At 58.9% G+C, this 20,045-nt stretch overlaps 1 protein-coding gene across 1 annotated transcript in view; it reads right to left on the bottom strand.

The window, feature by feature from the left end:
• The window catches only part of LOC310919491 (low affinity immunoglobulin gamma Fc region receptor III-like), a gene marked incomplete at both ends in the record, with an annotated part of 194,701 nt that overhangs the window by 93,046 nt on the left and 81,610 nt on the right, over positions 1 to 20,045 (bottom strand). The window lies entirely within an intron of this gene.

Genomic DNA, 20,045 nt, shown 5'->3' with positions numbered 1-20,045 from the left:
AACTGTCCCCGTTGCTGGCCCAGCACTGGTAGTGGCCGCTGTCTTTGTCCCCAGTGTGGTGCAGCTCCAGGCAGGGTCAGTGCCCAGTGGTGCATCTGAGCCCTCCTGGTGCCAGCAGAAGGACAGGAGACCTGTCCCTTTGGCCACTGTGCAGCTCACCAGGGAGTCACCCAGTGCCACCTGTCCCCTGGGGAGCTGGGCCAGCAGAGACACCCCCAAGAGCAAAACCCCTGCTGGAAGACATGGTTGGGATGAGGGATCTGTGAAGGGTGGGAAATATGAGGAGTGGCAGGAGGAGAGTACGAGGGGGTTGGAGGGGACTCCACTGAGGGAGAAGTGGACCCAGGGAGGGACGTGGGGTGGCTCAGAGAGGGGTGGGGGGAGCCCAGGGAGGGACTGGGGGGAAGCAGGGAGGGGTGGAAGCAAGCCAGGTAGGGAAAGGAGAGCAGAGGATGGAATTAGGAACTCAAAAGGGGTATAGGTTGCCAGGTAGGGATGGGGGGACCTGGACAGAGACCCAGACAAAGATGGAAGGACCTGAGAGGGGCATAGGAAGGTGTGGATGACCCAGGGAGGGATGAAAGGAGGGATGAGAGACTCAGGCACTGGTGGGGGAAAGCTGGAAAAATGTTGTGGTTTCCCATCCCCATTTCCACATTCACCATGTGCTGTCACTGTCACTGTCACTGGTGCCGACATCTCCCACCACAGTGATGGGCCAGAGTTCACCCAGCCCCCGCAGTGGTAGCGGCCGCTGTGGTGCAGCTGGAGGGGGGACAGGGACAGCTCGGTCCCATTTAGGGGTCCCCCCAGATCCTTCTCCTCGTGGTAAAATCATACTCCAGTGACTGCACCACCGTGCCAGCTCCGGCAGCGCAGTGTCACCGTGTCCCCCTCCACCAGCAGCAGTGCTGGCAGCTGCAGCACAAGACACTCTGTGGGACATGAAGGACCTGTCACATCCGGGGTGTCTAAAGGATCCCAAAGGCCTTGGGAAGCACCAGGGGTCCCCCATTGCAACAGAGGGTCTCATTGCACTGGGATGTTCTGGGATGTCTCTGTGTGCAGGGGACAGGCCTTTGTCACATGAGGGATGTGACCCAGGAAGTGGAGCTCACCCAGAGCCCTGGGGGACCCCGGGGGTGCCAGGGCACCATCACCTCTCACCATTTAAGACACGGATGTGGGGGCTGAGCCTGGTGCCAGGTCTGTCACACTGGTAGCTGCCACTGGCGGTGACAGTGAAGCGGTTGGGTCCCTTCTGCCACCAGCGCTTTCTGTCCTTGTATCAGGTGGTGGCACCAGCAGTCCCTGAGCCCTGGCAGGTCAGTGTCACCCAGTCCCACAGCACCGCCGGCCTCCAGGGGGGCTCCACCAGGAGCTGGGTGGTCTGGGCACCTGTGGGTGACAGGGGACACCAGCCTGCCAGGGCCATCACGGGGCTGGAGACAATGAGGTGGGGACATGGCATCCTTCGAGGACTCACCAGCAAGGCTGAGGGTCTGGCCTGGAAGGGAGAAGGGACAGGGCTGGGTGGGGGTGGCACTGTGGGAACAGCAGCACCTAGGGGTGAGGGGTTTGTCCCCAGTGTTCCCAATGGGACACTGGTCCTTGTGAGAAAGTGCTCAGGGATGATCCCCAACAGGTCTGGAGAGACCTGTCTGTGCCACAGCTGCCCACATGCCACATCCCTGTGGCACGGACACCTGAGGGACAGGGATAATGCAACCACCACAGGGTGAGGTAGGGCATGGGGACACTGTGAACACCCTGAGTGTGGGGACACCACAGAGATGCCATGCAGCCACAGGTCACATCCACCAGTCCCATGGCACCTGTCCCCATGGCCCATTTGCAAGGGGCTAGTCCCTTTGTCCTTCTTCCTGCATCCCTCTACTTGTCCCTGTCACCACAGCTGGCCCAATCCCAATGTGCTTGTCATGATATCCTTGCCCCCAGATTTCTCTCCCCCTATTCCTGTCCCCCTGTTCCTATCCCCACGGCCACCCCATGATCCCTGTCACACCAGCGTCCACCTCATGCACTGACTCTGCTGGCCTTGGAGACATCAGGGGACCCCACGGCCCCCCTGTGCCCCCTTCCCACCAGTCTCTGCCTCACCAGGGCCCATCCCCAGGGTGTCAGGCCCGTGCCCAGGGCACTCACCCCACAGGAGCAGCACCACCTTCCCGGCCATCCCCGTGTCCCCAGCCATGTGGACTGGCTGTCACTCACTGCTGTGGCCACCTGTCCCTTGGGTGTTGGCTCTTGGATGAAGAGGAAGGAAGTGAGGTCATATCTTGTCCCCACATGTAAGTGGCACTTGGTGGGGGCCGGGTGGGGAGAGGCTGGGGACGTTGAGAGCCTCACTGGGCTATGGTGGGACCTGGTGGGACATGGGGATCCCTGTACCTGGGGGCTCTAGGGATGTGGAGAGCCAACGAGGGATTTCCAGAGGAGCAGGGCAGCCCAGGAATGCGGTCCCTGGGGAATTGAGGTGCCATGGGAATGGGGTGCCTCGGGAAAGGGAGACACGGGGGGTGGGGATCTGGGGAATGTGGGTCCCATTGGGTGGGGGGGACCAGGGATGGGGCTCCCAGGGGAATATGGGCTGCAGGGATTTGGGATCATGGGATGCAGGTTCCAGGGATGGAGGGTCCTGCGGCAATGGGGAGCCCATGGGATGGGATCAAGGGGAGGGGAGTGCTGGGATATGGAGATTCTGGGAAATGGGCATCCTGGGATGGGGGTTCCCAGGAGAGGGAACCTAGGGAACAAGGTCCCATGTGTCACCCCTGCCCTTAGAGGGGTAACAAGTTACGACATGGGTGTGGACCCTCACAGAGGACAGCAGGCAGCAGCAGGGTCAAACATGGAAGGCTCTTTATTATCTGACTCCAATCTACTTATATACATTTTGTACAGCGGGCCAAGATTGGCCCAAGGAGCTTAAAACCTCCTGACCTGATTGGTCACTCTTACTTTCAATCAAGTTCTCTCTCAGAGAACCACTATGCAAAACATACAGATAATTTCTAAGAATACAATATTGTTTACATGAAGCAGCGTGAGAATCAGGTTGCAAAGGTTCAAACACTTGAAAGCAAGAAATGCAGGGGCGACAGCCATGGCTGGGGTCCCAGGGGAATGGGGGCCCCAGGGATGGGCAGTGGCTGCATGGACACGTGGGTTGCAGCTTCTTCACCGGGTGCCTCAGATTTTGGGGTGACACAGACAAAAGCAGAGACCTCCATAATATTGGTGGTCTGGGGAACACCAGGGGTTGCCATGGTGCTCCAGGTCTGTGCTCCCCACACTGGGACTCTTTCCTGTCTTTTTTTCTATTTGTTCTTATTTTCCACACTGTTGTACACTCTCTCTCCCAGTTCATGGCTCAGCAATCCCCAGGAGCACCTGAGCAGGTAATGAGTTGAGGGGATGCCAGGGAGGGGGAAAGGGAGTGTGAGGGTGCAGGGAGGGGTGGGGAGGCTTTGGGGAATGGGGATGCTGGGCGTTGCCCCCCACCCCCCCCCCCACCCCAACACTTTCACTTTCTTTTTCCTGGACAAGAATGAAGTGGCCTTTGTGCTGAAAGTCAGATGGGAAAAGCAGGGGGGTCCTGTCCTGGGAGGTCCCTCTTCTGGGGATGACACGACCTAGAAGAATCCAGTCCAGGAGATGGCACATCCTGGCATGAGGTGATCCTGCCAGGGGATGGCAGTTCCAGAATTGTCCCTGCACATTTCTGGTTGGGTGCCTGTCCCAGGGGTGCCACATCCTGGGGACCCCTGTCAATACAAGTGTTGGGCCCAGCTATGGCCCAGCCCCAGTGCACAGGGATGGGCATTGGCCAGCCCTGCTCTGGCCAGCCCCAGCTGGCAGCCACGACCTGAGGGTCCCCCCTGCCCCCTTGGCTTTGATTCTGGCAGCTTCAGAGCTGCTGCAAAGGTGAGAATTCTGGGAGGGAAAAAAGGCCTGGCTGTGGTTTGCTCAGCCCTGCAGGAAGCACAAAAGCCAATGGGAGCCCAAGCAGTGGCTCTGTGAGGGCCTTTGATGGTTTTCAGAGCAGGGCTGGCTGGAAACAGCCCCTGCAGGGGCAGCTGTGAGGGAACCAGTCCAGAAATGCAGCAATTGATCATTTTGTCCCTCTCAGCAAGGGACTGAGAGCAGCCCCAGAAGTTCTGCAAATCCCACACCCATCTGCTCAACAACCTGACCTGAAGCCTCCACCTTCTCAATCCGACAGCCCTCTGGAACCTCATGGAAAGAATATTTGGGTTCTGGCTGCAGCTTCCAGGCAAGAGGTAAAAGTGTGGAAATATTGAACAGTGGCTCTGCCCCACAGCCGTGATGTGGCTGTGAGGAATGACCCTGTGTGGATTCCAGGTGGTCCCATAGCAGCCCCATCCCTGCACAGGGCACAGGGAATAGACAGGGCTCTGCCCCATCCCTGCCCTGCCCATTCCGAGGACCCAAAGCTGTGGGGGCGTTATCCTGGCAACAGTCGGTCCCCACACAATCACGACAGTGGCTTGGGACACGCTGTCACAGTCAGTTCAGACACCCCGTGACAGTCCCGGCACTCGCAGCGCGATGGCAGCTGGGCCCTTCCCAGTGCTCTGGGACCACCGTGCCGGTCCCTCCTTCCCGCAGAGCCCAGCCCAGGGTCTCTGCTCCCCCGCCGGGCCGGGGTCTCCCCTCGGCCATTTCGCTCCCTCCACCCTCGGGGCTCCCCACTGGGGTCCCGGTCCCTCCATCCCGGCCCCTCCCACCCGCTGCCCCCCGGCCCCTCCGGCCGCGCCCCTCGACAGCCGCAGGGCCGGCACCGGCAGAGGCTCCCGAGCTCCTGCAGGATGAGACGTTCCTTGGGCAGCGCCGCCTGAGCGGGGCCCGGCTCCCTCCCGCCGTCCTTGCCCGCAGCACTCGGGCTCCAGCAGCCCCGGGCTGATCCTTCGGGATTTGCCCACCGCTCCCACAGCGCTGCCCTTTGTCGGGAACAAGCCCAGGAGCACCCGAATCGTCCCCAAGGCCTGGTCCGGGACCTCCTGTGAGGCTGTGCCCGAGCCCTGAGGGGGTTTTGGAGCCCAATGGGTGTCACTGCTCTGTCCCAAAATCTCAGGGCAGCAGGAATGCCAAGTGGTGCCCCACCATGCCCCAGCCCCGTGGGCCTCACCTGAGCACCCTGTGCAATTCCCGGTGCTCCTGCTCCACCTGCATGGCCAGGTGCTGTTCCCGTGGCCACCTGCTCCAGCCGCTCCCGCCTCAGCCGCTGCTCCAGCTCGGCCTTCCTGGCCACATGGCACAGGCACTGAATCATCCCCAACACCAGCAAAAACCACCAGAAAACCATCCTGGCAGCCAAAATAGCTCCTTGTGGGCAGAGCTGGGGACACCTGTCCCACAAAATGTGTCCAGGGCTGCCTTGTGTGGCCAAAATTTCTTGGCAGAGGAAATGAAGCTGTGTGTTTGTGCACAAGGATGGTTTAGGAGCACAGCTGAACTTTAGGAACCCCAGCCCTAATTCCAAAACCTTGTTAAGGGTCTGCAGCACCCAGAGCTGAACAGGGGCATGGTCCAAGCAGCTCTAATTTCACTCCATTTTGCCCTCTCAAGCCACTGCTCCTGGCCCAATTTGTCCCTGTGCTCCAGCTGCAGCTGCAGAGCCCTCAGGACTGTGGCTCTGCTCTCCTCCTCCTCCTCTCCCTGTGGCTGCTGTGTTGGGACCAGAACTCCAAACGTGGGCTGGAGCCCTCTGACAAGCCCTGGCAGTAGCACCACCGAACACCTGCTTTCCTCACCATCCCAAAGGAATTCAACATTCCCAAAGCTGCTGTGCCAGGACTGAAGGAGGAAAAGGGAGGGAAAGGATGAAGGTTTTCAGGAATAGTGGCATCAATGCACAAGAGGTGCTGTTGTGACCCTGAGACTTGGCTGGGCAGTCAGTGACAACCTGACCAGGACCCTCCTCCATCCAAACTGACCAGGGCAGAGCTGGACAAAAAACCCCACATTTCTTGCGGTTTAATCAAAAAGCTGCGTTTTGGGTGCAATGGGAGGGGCAAGGGTCGTGTGCTCCCCTGGCACTGGGGGGGGAAGGGAATGGGGGGCCTCTAGGGGTACAGAGAGGACTGGGAGCACTGGAACGGGGAGCTCTGGGCAGCCCCACATGGGACCACCCAGTCGTGGCCATCCCCTCGGCACGGTGGGCACCCATGGTGCCCCAGAGTGGGGGGGGGTGGGATGCACACAGGGGGTGCCCTCGGGCAGGAACCTCCAGTGCCCTCAGTGTCCCCAGTGTCACAGCACGTTCCCGTAGATGTCACTGGGGTCCCGCTGTCGCCTGTAGGGTCCCGGCAGCTCCGCGTAAGTCACCTGGGGGGATGTGGCACGGGGGGGCCCTGCAAGAAACACAGGTTGTGGGGACCTGGGTGGGGGGTGACACCCATGGGTGACGTGTCCCTGTGTCTACCCTGTACTCACCTCCTGCCCGCCTGGTGCTCACGATGTGGGTGTACAGCACCTCTCCCTCCTCTGGGGGGGCCGGGGGATCCGGGGGGGCCCTGCGGGGATAATGGGGTGTCTGTGGGGGTGGGGGGGTTTGGGGTGAGGGTAAAATGGGGGGTCAGACCTGGAGCCCCCCACTCACCTTTCCTGGTGCTTCCTGAGGGCTGCAAAGGGAAGGGGGGGAGGGGTGACTGTGGGGTCCTCAGGGCCCCTGAATACCCTTGGGACCCCTGACTGCCCCTGGGACCCTCTAGCATCCCTGAAGCCCCCAAAAATTCTTGAGCCACCCCTTGAACCCCCTGAGCCCCTAGAGCACCCAAGCCCCCTTCAAATCCCTCACAGGACCCCCAATATCCCCACATGACCTTCTTCGACATCCCCAGATTCTCCAGGGCTCCCAGCTGTGGCCTTGGGGGCTCAGCTTCACCCAGGTCAGAAGCTGTTGGTGACACCATATGGCCCTGTACCCTGGGGGAGCTTCATCCCAATCTCTGGGACCCCAATCTCCCTCATTGTCACCCACCCCAGCGGTGCCACTGGTGCCAGCCCCCGATGACAGCCACAATCAGGACCAGGAACAGGAGGCACCCGCTGACCCCGGTGGCCACTGGGGACAGAGAGGGAAACATCAGTGTCACCCTGAATCTCGAGGGTCCTGAACACCCCAGGTGACCCCATGTGACCTCACCTGTCACCCAGGGTGAGCCAGGGGTCACCTCCAGGGCCAGCTCAGGGCTGAGTGCCCGGAACACGCGGTGCCCGTCCTGTCCCAGCTGGTTGGTGGCCACGCACTGGTAGGTGCCCGAATGTCCCACATCGACGTCCCCAAGCTCCAGGACAGGACCCTGGGCCACCTCCTGCCCATTGTGCAGCCAGGTGAAGGTGACAGGGGCTGAGCCCACCTGCACTGAGCAGTGCAGGGTCACGGGGTCACCTGCGTGCACCTGGTGTGACAGGGACCCGGGGGTGATGGTGGCATTGGCCACGGGCACTGTGGGGAGACAGATGGGGCTGGCACCTGGTGAGGTGGAATTGGGGATGCCATGGGTGGGGCCACCTCCATATCAAAGGTCCCACTTACCCAGAACAGTGACATTCAGGGGGACACTCTCCTCCATGCTGTCCCCATTGCTGACCCGGCAGTGATAGAGGCCACTGTCATTGTCCCCAATGTGGCACAGCTCCAGGTGGGGGCCACTGCCCAGCAGTGCCCCTGAGCCCCCCCGGTGCCAGGTGAAGGACAGGGGACCTGTCCCTGCAGCAACCTCACAGCTCAGCACCAGGTGGTCCCCCAGTGCCACCTGTCCCCCAGGGGGCTGCGCTGACAGAGACACCCCTGAGAGCGGGACCCCTGCAGGAAGGGTGGAACAGCAGGAGACAGTGAAGGACATGGGAGTGGTTGTCGAGGGGTAGGGTGACCCCACTGAGATGGAGGGTGCACAGAGCCTAGGGAGGGCTTGGAAAGGAACCCCGTAGAACAATGGGGGTTTCCGGGAGGGGACAACTGGAGAGGGCTAAGGAGGATAACACAGAGGGGATTGGGGGACCTGGAGAGCATGGGGGAAGATCAGAGAGAGGTAGGGTTGACCCAGGGATAGGTCAAGGGACCCAGTGAGGGATGGGAGGACGGGGCGGGGGGGACCTGAGCATGATGTCAAGATGTGGAAAAATTTGAGTGGAAAGATGGGAGTACCCAGGTAGGGCGGGGGGACCAGATGAGGGACCTGGGAAAGGATGGGGGATGGGCCACAAGAATGGAGGGTCTGGGCAGTAATTGGTGACCCCAGGCAGGGACCCAGGGAGGGATGTGGGGGCTCCCCGTGCCCATCCCAACACTCACTGTGGACCATGACGCGGAGCTGGGTGCTGCTCTTCCGCACAGCCCTCCCTTGGGAATGCACCTGGCAGCTGTAATTCCCTGAGTGGGAGACCCCCACAGAGGGCACCAGGAGCTGCGGGGATACCTGCGGGCCCCCCACCAACTGCCCGTTCCGGTAGAAGAGGTGCAGGAGGGGAGCTGGGGGCCGCAGGGGGCTGGGGGTGCTGAGGCAGCTGAGATTGAGGGGGGACCCTTCGATGGGGTCAGGGGAACCCTCCAGCACCGGCACCGTGAAGAGCTCTGGGAAGGAGAGGAGAGGTGAGGACTGTGACCCTGAGTCCAAGGGGAAGTGGCTTTGGGGGTGTCAGGATATTGGAGTTCCAGCCATGGGGTGCTCACCATGCACTGTCACTGTCACTGGTGCTGATGACAGCCCAAAGCTCACCCAGCCCTCACAGTGGTAGCGGCCACTGTGGTGCAGCTGCAGGGGGGACAGGGACAGCTCGGTCCCCCTGAGGAACCCCCTCAAAACCTTCCCGTCCTGGTAAAATTGCACCCTGCTGACCGACATGTTCTTCATGGCCCGGCAGCGCAGTGTCACCTTGTCCCCCTCCAGCAGTGTCCGTGCTGGCACCTGCAGCACCAGCTGGTCTGTGAAACAAAAAGGTCCCATTGCACTGAGGGGCTTAAGACAGGTTCAAGGTGGGTGCCCAAGGCACTGGAGACATCTGGGTGGAGTCTCCATTTTGCCAGAGGATCCCAGGGAAAGCACAAAAAACCCCTTGATACAGGTGTCACCACGGGGTCCCATCACACTGGGATGCACTGGGATGCATGAGAGGTGTAAGGCCACTAATAGAGTGGAGCCAACCCACACCTATCAGGGGGCTACCCTGATCATATAAGATCCCCCCTCACCATTTAAGACTGTCACAGGGAGACTGAGACCACTGCCGGGTCTGTCACACTGGTAGGTGCCACTCTCGGTGACAGTGAAGTGGTCGTGTCTGTTCTGCCCCCAGCTCTGTCCATCCTTGTACCAGGTGGTGTCACTGGCGATCCCCAAGCCCTGGCAGGTCAGTGTCACCTGGTCCCACAGCACAGCTGGCATCCAGGGGGGCTCCACCAGGAGCTGGGTGGTCTGGGAATCTGCAGATGACAGGGGACACCAGCCTGCCAGGGCCACCACGGGACTGAGGACAGCAGGGTGGGGACATGTCATTCCCTGGACTCACCAGCAAGGCTGAAGGTCTGGGCTGGAAGAGAGAAGGGAAGAGGGCTGGGTGGGGGTGGCCCTGCAGGGACAGCAGCACCTAGGGGACATGGTGTGGTATCTGTTCCCAGACTGTCCCCAGTGGAACACTGATATAGCACAGAGGTCTTGAGGACAGGGACACCTCTGTCACCCTGGGCTAAAGCAGGACATGGGGACACTGTAGACACCCCATGTTTGCACGAGTCACCGCCACCACCCTCACAGCACCTGTCCCCACAGTCACATCCCCATGGCCCCATGGGCATGATCTCATTCCAATGACACCAGTCCCCATCGCCCATCTGCATGGTGCAAGGCCCTTGTCCCTGTCCCTGTATCCCTGTTCCACTTTCTCTGCCTTCAGGACCTCAGGGGACCCCACAGCCCCCTGTGCCCCCTCCCCACCAGTCTCTGCCTCACCAGGGCCCATCCCCGGGGTGTCAGGCCCGTGCCTGGGGCACTCACCCCACAGGAGCAGTGCCACCTTCCCGGCCATCCCCGTGTCCCCAGCCATGTGGACTGGCTGTCACTCGCTGCTGTGGCCACCTGTTCCCTGGGTGGCGGCTCTTTGGATGAAGATGAAGGAAGTGAGGTCACATCTCGTCCCCACATGTAGGTGGCCCTTGGTGGGGGCAGGGTGGGGGATGGGTGGAGACACAGTAGGGGACAGGCTGGGGACATGATGGGATAGTCTGGGGGCTCAGTGGGGGGTGGTGTTCCCTGGAGTGGGGGGCTGAGGGTTTTGGGGAACCAAAGATGGATGTCCAGGGTAATGGGGGTCCAGGGGAATTGGCCTGAGAGCATTCAGGAATGGGGGTCCTGGAGAATATGATCCCAAGAGATGTGGGCCCCAGGGGTGATGATGCAGGGGGAATAAAAGGGGACCCTCCGGAAGAGGAGTGCTGGGGGAAGAAGCAGTCCATGGGATGGGAACAAGGCAATGGTGGTCCTGGGCAATGGGAGTCTGGGGATGGGGGTCCCAGGGAGGAGAGACCAAATGAATGGAAGTCCCATGGTTGGGTTCCCAGGGGAATGAGGGTCCCAGGAAAGGGCAGTGGCTGGGTGGGCACAGGGGTCAGATCTCCTTCCCTGGATGCCTCAGATTTTGGTGTTAGTCAGAGCCCAGCACAGCCCCCACAGTGTGCTCATGGCCAGGGGGGCACTCCAGGGTTGAGTCTCTGGGTCTGTGCCCCACATACCCCTGGGCTTTTTCCCATCCCCCCCATTTTCTGGTTCAGCCATCCCCAGCACCCTTTAGGAGCCCATTGGAGCATCCCACAGCAACATTTGCTTCTGGATAACACAGAGTGTAGAATCTCCCTGAGTGTCCAATAGATCCATGGCATTGTTCCCTGCCTGCTGGGCAGCAACCCAGCCCATAAGAAAGGCTTTGCTTAGGTCATATTTAGGGAGGCTTCCCGTTTTTCTTCTTCCCATTCTGAAACTTGATTGACTTCCCATGGCTTCTGCTTCCAAAAGGGGACAAACTCTGTCCATCCTTAAAACAGTGCACAGGAATCCACGGAAATGCCTGTGTGTCCCTCAAGGTCTGCTTCCCTGGGAAATGCACTCCACCCTGCCCTGAATTCCCCTGTCTGGGCACTCCCTGCTCCTGCTCGGACACCCCTGTTCCCCAGATCATATGTGGAACCCCTGCTGAATATTTCAACACTTTTCCCTCTCTTCTGGTGTCCACATCCAGAAACCAAACATTCTTTCCAGGTGATTCCAAAGGGCTGCAGGTTTTGTTCAAGAGAGAGGGTCCCGGTCAGGTTGTTGAGCAGATGGGTGTGGGATTTGCAGAACTTCTGGGGCTCTCTCAGCCCCTTGCTGACAGGGACAAAATTATCAATTACTGCATTTCTGGACTGGTTCTCTCACAGCTGCCCCTGCAGGGGGGTTTCCAGCCAGCCCTGCTCTGAAAACCATCAAAGGCCCTCACAGAGCCACTGCTTGGGCTCCCATTGGCTTTTGTGCTTCTTGCACAGGCCTGAGCAAACCACAGCCAGGCCTTTTCCTGCCACAGAATTCTCACCTTTGCAGCAGCTCTGAAGCTGCCAGAATCAAAGCCAAGGGGCCAGGGGGGACCCTCAGGTCGTGGCTGCCAGCTGGGGCTGGCCAGAGCAGGGCTGGCCAATGCCCATCCCTGTGCACTGGGGCTGGGCCATGGCTGGGCCCCACACTTGGATGGGCACTGGCTTCAAGGAGGAGGAGTTGGGGAGCTCCTTCCTGCCTGGGGCTCCATTCCCAAGCTGCTCTTCCCTGATCCTGCAGGGGACCAGCACGAATGGAGAAGTCTGGAACTCTCCCAGAGCTGCCATCCCCCAGGACAGGACCCCCTTGGCCAGCATGTGTCCTCCCCCGGAACAGGACCCCCCAGGGCAGGACCTCCCGGGACGTTCCCCATAGTGGTTTTGGTTTGCTTATTTGAGTTATAGCGCTATTTATGTAGTGGTTTCATGTTTGCTGAATTTTGTTCACTAATTTGGAGATGGGATTTTGGGAGAATAAGGCAAAACAGGCTTAACTTAAAAGTAAACAGACAGTTTATTAATACACAGTAAGCGAAAAAGAGAGAGAGAATAAGCATGAAACTTACAAAACCCTTCTCCCTCCACAAGTGTTCACTTTCCTACAAACAACATGGTGACAAAACCTGTGACTTTCAGTCAGTTTCACCATTTAAATATAGTCTTTCATCAATTCTTTAGGAGGGGAGTCTCTTGTTTACTATGGAATCTCCCCCACGGACAACATAGAACAGTTCTCTTGTGGGTCAGAACTCTCACAGAAACACCTGACTGAAAAACCTGCTTCCATGTGGTCTCCTCCCATTAGCAGTTTCCCAAGCTGCTCGGGGTAATGGAACTCAGGCATCTAGCGTGTCACTTTTTAAAGATAAGCAACTTCAAAGGCAAAGGATTCTTCATCTCAAGGAACAGAGATGTTTTCTCACTTCTTTCACTGGTGCAGGAGCTTCTTATTTTTCTTTCTCTGTTCAGGCATCTCATGGGATCACAAGAATCACAGATTCTAATGCAATATTACTCAGTCCATCACAAACACTTTTGCTCAAAAATCCACAAATATCTCTCCAAATACATTTTTTTCTATGATTTAATGGACAGTCTACCTATAGAGTTCATTTCCGTAGTTCAAACAAGAAAGTCCAGACAGCAGGCAACTCCATCATCCTTCCTGTAATAAATCCCTTTCTCACTCTCTCCATCTGACTGTTATGCCAAGTCTTCTCTGTGCTCAATCACTTGGTCTGTTCTCACTCTGGGAAGAGCTGGTGCTCTGAAGTTCCATCTGCTGGCAGGAAAGAGTTAAAGCTTGCCCAGGCCTGTGAGGGTTACATGATCTCTGTCCGGGGGCAGCCAGGATTTTCAAAAGCCTGGAGAATAGAAAAAGAACCTCAGTCCGGCAGGTCTCAGAGCAGCCCGGCTGATCAAAGGCTCTTTGCCCCCCAGCCCTCGGTCTCATTGCGGGCGGGCCCAGCTCGGAGCGGCTGCAGGCTGCAGGCTCCCCTCCCCTGCTGGGGAAAGGGCCCAGGCCACGGCCAGGCCTCGGGCCAGCTCCCCACCCCATAGGGGGGTCTGCAGGGTGTTTTACAGCTGATAAAAACTGATCGGGGCCGGGACAGGGGCACATCATCCCATCCCCCGGGCTGGGAGTCACCGGTCACTGTTGGACACTCAGGGAGATTCCACACTCTGTGTTATCCACAAGGAAACGCTGCTGTGGATGCACCAAAGGGCCCCTAAAGGGAACCAAGAAGTCTCATTTCTCTGTGATTTGTCTGTGTTTTTATTGGGAGCACCTTGTTGGGAGAGCAGTGTTTAAACGGATTCTATCAACCAGACAATATTCTACACTGTCAGTTTGATTTTTGCTGAGTTTCTTTTTTATTGGAATAAAAATTGTGTAGGAAAAGATTTTTGTCTTTATTCCATGGATGTCTAATTTTGTCTCAAACAATTGGGCATCAGGGAATTCAACCAAATTTAGCCTGGAATTTACCATCATCAGGGCAAGGTAGTATCAGGTGTCCCCTTAAGTTTGGGCAGCCCAGAGGTCACAGGGCCCCATTGGTGACAGCAGGAATGCTCAGGGTGCCCCCAGGACTGAGGTCCCCAGGATGTGCCACTTCTGGGAAAGGAATCCTCAAGGACGTGGCACTCCCAGAACGAGGATCCACCTGGGACAAGACCCTGGGACAAGACCAAGGTGTTACCACACCAGAGTAGCCCTTTTCCCTCAGGGCAGGACCCCTCTGGATGTGCCCCCCAGGACAGAACCCACGTCCTCACATCAGCATAAACAGCCTCTTCTTCTGCTGCAGGAAAGTGAAAATCTTTCATCCCCCATAGCCCCCCAAACACTGCCTGCACCCCCCACCCCCTTATCCCTTTCCTGGGATCCCCCCAATGTTACCTGCTCAGGTGTTCCCTGGGATACTTGAGCCAGGAAATGGGGGGATGGGAAAAAAGCCCAGGGGTGTGTGGGGCACAGACCCAGAGCCTCCACCCTGGGGTGCCCCCCCGGCCATGAGCACACTGTGGGGGCTGTGCTGGGCTCTGAGTCACCCCAAAATCTGAGGTACCCAGGGAAGGAGCTGTGACCCCTGTGTTCACCCAGCCACTGCCCATCCCTGGGACCTCCATTCCCCTGGGAACCCAACCATGGGACACCCTCATTCCCTTGGTCTCTCCTCCCTGGGACCGCCATCCCAGGACTTCCATTGCCCAGGACCATCATTACCTTGATCCCATCCCATGGGCTGCTTCTTGCCTCAGAACCCAAATTCCCAAGGGTCCTCTTTTTTTCCCTCTGCATCCCCAGCCCTGGGACCCACATCCCATGACCTGAAATCTCTGGGGACCATGTTCTTCATGACCCCCATCCCTGAATGCTTCAAGGCATGAAGACCCCAATTCCCCTGGACCCCCATTCTCCTGGACACCCATCCTTGGCTCCCCTAAACCCCTGAGACCTCCAGTCCTGGGAACACCATCCCCCACTGAGCCCCCAGACTATCCCATAATGTCCCCAGCCTGTCCCCTACTGTGTCTCCATCTTTCCCCCACCCTGCCCCCACCAAGGGCCACCTACATATGGGGACGAGACGTGACCTTGCTTCCTTCCTCTGCATCCAAAGAGCCGCCACCCAGGGGAACGGTGGCCACAGCAGCGAGTGACAGCCAGTCCACATGGCTGGGGACATGGGGATGGCCGGGAAGGTGGCGCTGCTCCTGTGGGGTGAGTGCCCTGGGCACGGGCCTGACACCCTGGGGATGGGCCCTGGTGAGGCAGAGACCAGTGGGGAGGGGGCACAGGGGGGCTGTGGGGGTCCACGGAGGTCCCCAAGGCCAGCAGAGCCAGTGCATGGGCATGGACCCCAGTGTGACCACAGTCATGGGGTGGCTGTGGGGACAGGAACAGGGGAACAGGAAGAAGGGCACTGGTATGTGGGGATAAGGACAAGGGGATAGAGATGTGGAGACAAGGATGTTTGAAAAGGAACCTCATGGCTGGGGCAGCTGTGGGGACAGAGAAACAGGGATGCAGGGAAAGGGACAAGGGCCACATACCATGCAGATGTGGCATTGGGACAGCTGCCACTGGAATTAGATCATGGGCACAGGGGCATGGGGATGTGACTGTGGGTACAGGTGCTGTGAGCCTGGTGGAGGTGACCTGTGCAAATGTGGGATGTCCAGTGTCCCCATGTTCTGCCTCAACCAAGGGTGACTGAGGTGTGCCTGTCCTCAAGACCTCTGTGCTACACCCCTATTCCCTTGGGGAAAGTTTGGGGACAGACACCACACCTAACCCCCAGGTGCTGCTGTCCCTGCAAGGCCACCCCAACCCAGCCCTGTCCCTTCTCCCTTCCAGCCCAGCCCCTCAGCCTCGCTGGTGAGTCCTCAGGGGATGCCACATCCCCACCCCACTCTCTCCAGCATCACAGTGGCCCTGGCAGGCTGGTGTCCCCTGTCACCCACAGGTGCCCAGACCACCCAGATCCTGGTGAAGCCCGTCTGGAGGCCGGCAGTGCTGTGGGACCGGGTGACACTGACCTGCCAGGGCTTGGGGACTGCTGGTGCCGCCACCTGGTACAAGGATGGGCAGTGCTGGGGGCAAAAGGGACTCAACCACTTCACTGTCACTGAGAGTGGCACCTACATGTGTGAAAGACCGGGCACCAAACTAAGCCCCCCCGTCAGAGTCTTACAAGGTGAGGGGCTTTTGTTGTCCCCAGTGTGGCACCTGGGGGACCCCAAGGGCTCTGTGTGGGCTCTGCTCCATGGGTCACACCCTGGTGTTACCAGCACCTGGTCTGTGCACAGGGGGACATCCCAGAGCATCCCAGTGCAAAGGAACCTTGATTCTGATATTGAGGACCCCTTGGTGGGCTGGGTGTGACCTAGAGCAGGAGTCCTTGTGAAAACGGGCCCCCCTGGTGTGACAGGACCCCTGTGTCCCGCAGACCCATTGGTGCTGCAGGTGCAGGCACAGCCGCTGCTGGAAGGGGACACACTGACACTGCGCTGCCGGTTCTGGCGGGACATTTCTGTCACTTCGGTGAGATTCTACCATGGGGACGAGGAGGTGAACAGGCCCCTCACTGGGACAGAGCTGTCCCTGTCCCCTCTGCAGCTGAACCACATTGGCCAATACCACTGCAGAGGCCGGGTGAGCATCGGGGTATCACAGGAGTGGAAGGAGTCAGGGCCAGTGACAGTGCAGGGTGAGCACCCCACAGCTGCCACTCTGACACACCCACAGCCTCTCCCCAGCGACTTGGGGTCACAAATCCCCCTCCCCTCTCCTTCCCAGAGCTCTTCACGGTGCCAGTGCTGGAGGGTTCCCCTGAGCCCATCGAGGGGTCCCCTCTCAAACTCAGCTGCCTCAGCACCCCCAGCCCCCTGCGGCCCCCAGCCCCCCTCCTGCACCTCTTCTACCGGGATGGGCAGTTGGTGGGGGACCCGCAGGGGTCCCCGCAGCTCCTGGTGCCCTCTGTGAGGGTCTCCCACTCAGGGAATTACAGCTGCCAGGTGCTCTCCAAGGGAGGGGCCGTGCGGAAGAGCAGCGCCCGGCTCCACGTCACGGTGCACAGTGAGTGTGGGGATGGGCATGGGGAGCCCCCAGAGCCCTCCCAGGTCTCCCAGCCTTGCTCAACCCTCTGCGTGCCACCCTGCCTTCCCAGGTCTCTCCCAGGGTCCTCCCATCACCTTCTCTGCTGCCTGCATCCCTCACCAGGTCCCCTCACTCTTCCATAGCTGCACCTCTCCTACTCCAAAATCTCTCCATTGTCCACAGGTCCCACCATTCCTGTCTGGGTCCCTACAACTATCCCTGTGGTTCCCTTAAACCCTATCTGTGTCTGTCCCCTCAGAAAATCTCCCACCCTTCCCTGGGGTCACTTCCAGCCCTTTCCAAGCCTCTCTCCCATCTCTGGGCCCCCTACTTCTCATTGGGATTCCTGCACCCCTCTCTGATCCTCCCCTTCCCTGAGTCCTTCACTGCTCCCTGATGTCCCTCACGTGTACCATGTCCCTAATCACCCTACTGAGCATGACCCTCCCAGGGGAGTGAGACCCTTGGGATCGGGGTGATGCCCCTGTTGATATGCCTCATCACCCTCATCACATCCCACCCACGCCATTCCATGTCCCCCATGAAGTGACAGCCATCACCAGCCTTGGACACAGCAGCCCTCATCCCATCCTCACCTCACCCTCATCCCATCCTCATCCCTCACCCTTCATCCATCACATGCCCTCATCCCACAGCACATGATGACCCCCACCCACATGGGCTCACGGTCCTGGGTAAAGGAGACCCTCTGTTTCCAGGTGCCACCACACAGATTCCCTCATTCCCCCACGCTGGGTGCCAGCCCCTCCTCCTGGCCTCAGCCCTGTCTATGTCCCTGCAGGGCCTGTAGCCAATGTCACCATCACCCCCAGAGCCCCAGCACACCAGGTGCACACAGGTGACCCCGTGACCCTGCGCTGTTCAGTGCAGGTTGGCTCAGCCCCTGTCACCTTCACACGGCTGCACAATGGGCAGGAGGTGGCCTGGGGTCCTGTCCTGGAGCTTGGGGACGTCGATGTGGGACATTCTGGCACCTACCAGTGTGTGGCCACCAACCAGCTGGGACAGGACAGGCACCGCGTGTTCCGAGCACTCAGCCCTGAGCTGGCCCTGGAAGTGACACCACAGGGACACTGGAACAGAGGTGGGGTCACACAGGGTTATTGGGATTGCCATATTCCCAAAGTGACAGGTGACCCTGATGTGTCCCTTTTATCCTCAACAGTGGCCACAGGGGTTGGTGTGTCCCTTCTCTTCCTGGTCCTGCTTGTGGGTGTTCCTGTGGGCTGGCACCAGTGGAACAACATGGGTGGGTGACAATGGTGGCAATAGTCGGCCCTGGGGAGGTGGGAGGCCACCTGGAATGTGGGGGTAAGGGTGGCACCCACAGGCCCGGACTTGAACAGCGCTGAGGGCTCAGGACCTTTGCTCAGGGATCTCAAGGATTTGGGCTGGTGTTGGAGGGTCTTGCAGGGATGTTAGGGGTTCTTGCAGTGATCATGGGGGAATTTGGAGGGTCTCCCTTCCTGCCAGGTTTGGGCTACTGGGTACTCAGGGGGTCCAGAGCACTGCAGTGGTTCAGGAGTTCTGAGGGGCATCAGGGATGCTCAGGGGTCCTGGAAGGAACTGGGGGTCCAGTGGGGTTTCAGGATTCCTGAGGGCGCCTTGGGGACCCCACAGTTACCCCTCCCCTCTTTCCTTTGCAGCTGCCAGGAAGCACCAGGTAAGGTGAGTGGGGGGCTCAAACCACACTGTCCCCTTTTACCCCAACCCCCAAGACCTCCCATTTCCTCCCACAAATCCCCTTTATCCCTGCAGGCCCCCCCGGACCCCCCGGCCCCCCCAGAGGAGGGGGAGGTGCTGTACACCCACGTCGTGAGCACCAAGCATATGGGGGGTGAGTACAGGGTGGGACACACACAGAGGGACACGTCACCCATGAGTGTCACCCCCACCCAGATCCCACAGCCAGTGTCTCTCGCAGTGTCCCCCTGTGCCACCACACTCCAGGATCCCCAGGTGACCTACGCGGAGCTGTGGGGACCCCATGGGCGACAGCGGGAACTCAGTGACACCTACGGGAATGTGCTGTGACACTCGGGGCACACGTGGGCACTGGGGGGCTCTGGGGGAACTGGGGGCCAGTGGGGGAGCCCACCCACGGGCAGACATATGTGTGTCTCTCCTACACTACTCCTGTGGGTGCTCAACATTCACGGGTAGGTGGGCACAAGTGGGGGTCACATCTGAGGCTGCACAGGGCACTCAGAGCTTCCCACGACCCCAGAACCCACAAGGGTTTCCCAACCCCCCTTCCACTACCAAGACTGGCTCCTCCAGTGCTCCAAGTACTCTCAGAGGCTTCTCCATTCCCTCCCCACAGTGCTCCCAGTAACCCCAAGGGCTCCCTATTTCTCCTCCCAGTGCCCTCCTGTTCCCAGTAGATCCAGGTGTTTCCCATTCTGTCTCCCAGTGCCCCTGTACTCCCAGTGGCTCTGCAATTGCCCTCTCAGCTCTCGAAGTACACCCATGGACTCGTTTCCCTGTTATAAGCCAAAAATGCAGACTTTTGGTTCAACTGGCAGAAATGATGTTTCTTTGTTAAGCTCTCTTGGGCTTTAAGAAGAGGGATTCTCCAGTTCTGGGCTGACAATGAAAACCAGGGGGTGCTGCCCCTCCCCCTGCCAGTGGAGACAGAAAATGCAAAGATCCCAAAGGGCTGAGACAAGAGCAATTTCCTGCAAACAGCAACGAGAGAACACAACCAACAGCAACAGCAACAAAGTTCAGAATCCAAAGGGTCACAAAAGGAAGAATTTCCAGGGAAAACCCCCAAAAAGAACAAATTCCAGGCCCTTCCCCCAGCACATTTTCTCCACCAGGAGGAAACTGGCAGGGCCCTGGACCTTCATTGTTCTGACGGCCAAAGCAGCTTTCAGGAGGCTCTGGATTCTCTTGTCCCCAGTCCCAAACCCCTCCTCTGTCATGTTCCCCTCACGATGATGTCACAAAGGCCCTCTGGGTGTTCTGGAGCCTTCCACTTTCCTGGGCAGTTGGAATGAGTCCATGGCACAGGGTGGGGCTGAGTTTCCAGTCAGTTCCAGGAGCTCTGGACACTCCTCCAGGTCAAGGCAAAGTGTGCCCTGCCCTCTGCTGCCAAAGGGATGGTATCCTGCTTTAAAGGTGTCCTAGGGTGACTATGATGCTTGTATCCCCAGTTGTCTGTTCTGTGTGTGCAGTATGTTGTGTTCTTACCTTTAAGACTGGTTCTGAGAGCAAAGAAGGGAAAGAAGACGTGCACAGTTTGTTTTGAGAACACAGTCTTCACTCCTACACATTTCTTCTCTGGACTCTGTGTTTTTTCAG

This window comes from Zosterops lateralis, assembly GCF_965231275.1.
Source record: "Zosterops lateralis genome assembly, chromosome: 27".
Lineage (NCBI taxonomy): Eukaryota > Metazoa > Chordata > Aves > Passeriformes > Zosteropidae > Zosterops > Zosterops lateralis.
Note: the sequence above shows the minus strand (reverse complement) of the source record. Positions and strands in the feature narration are given on the sequence as shown.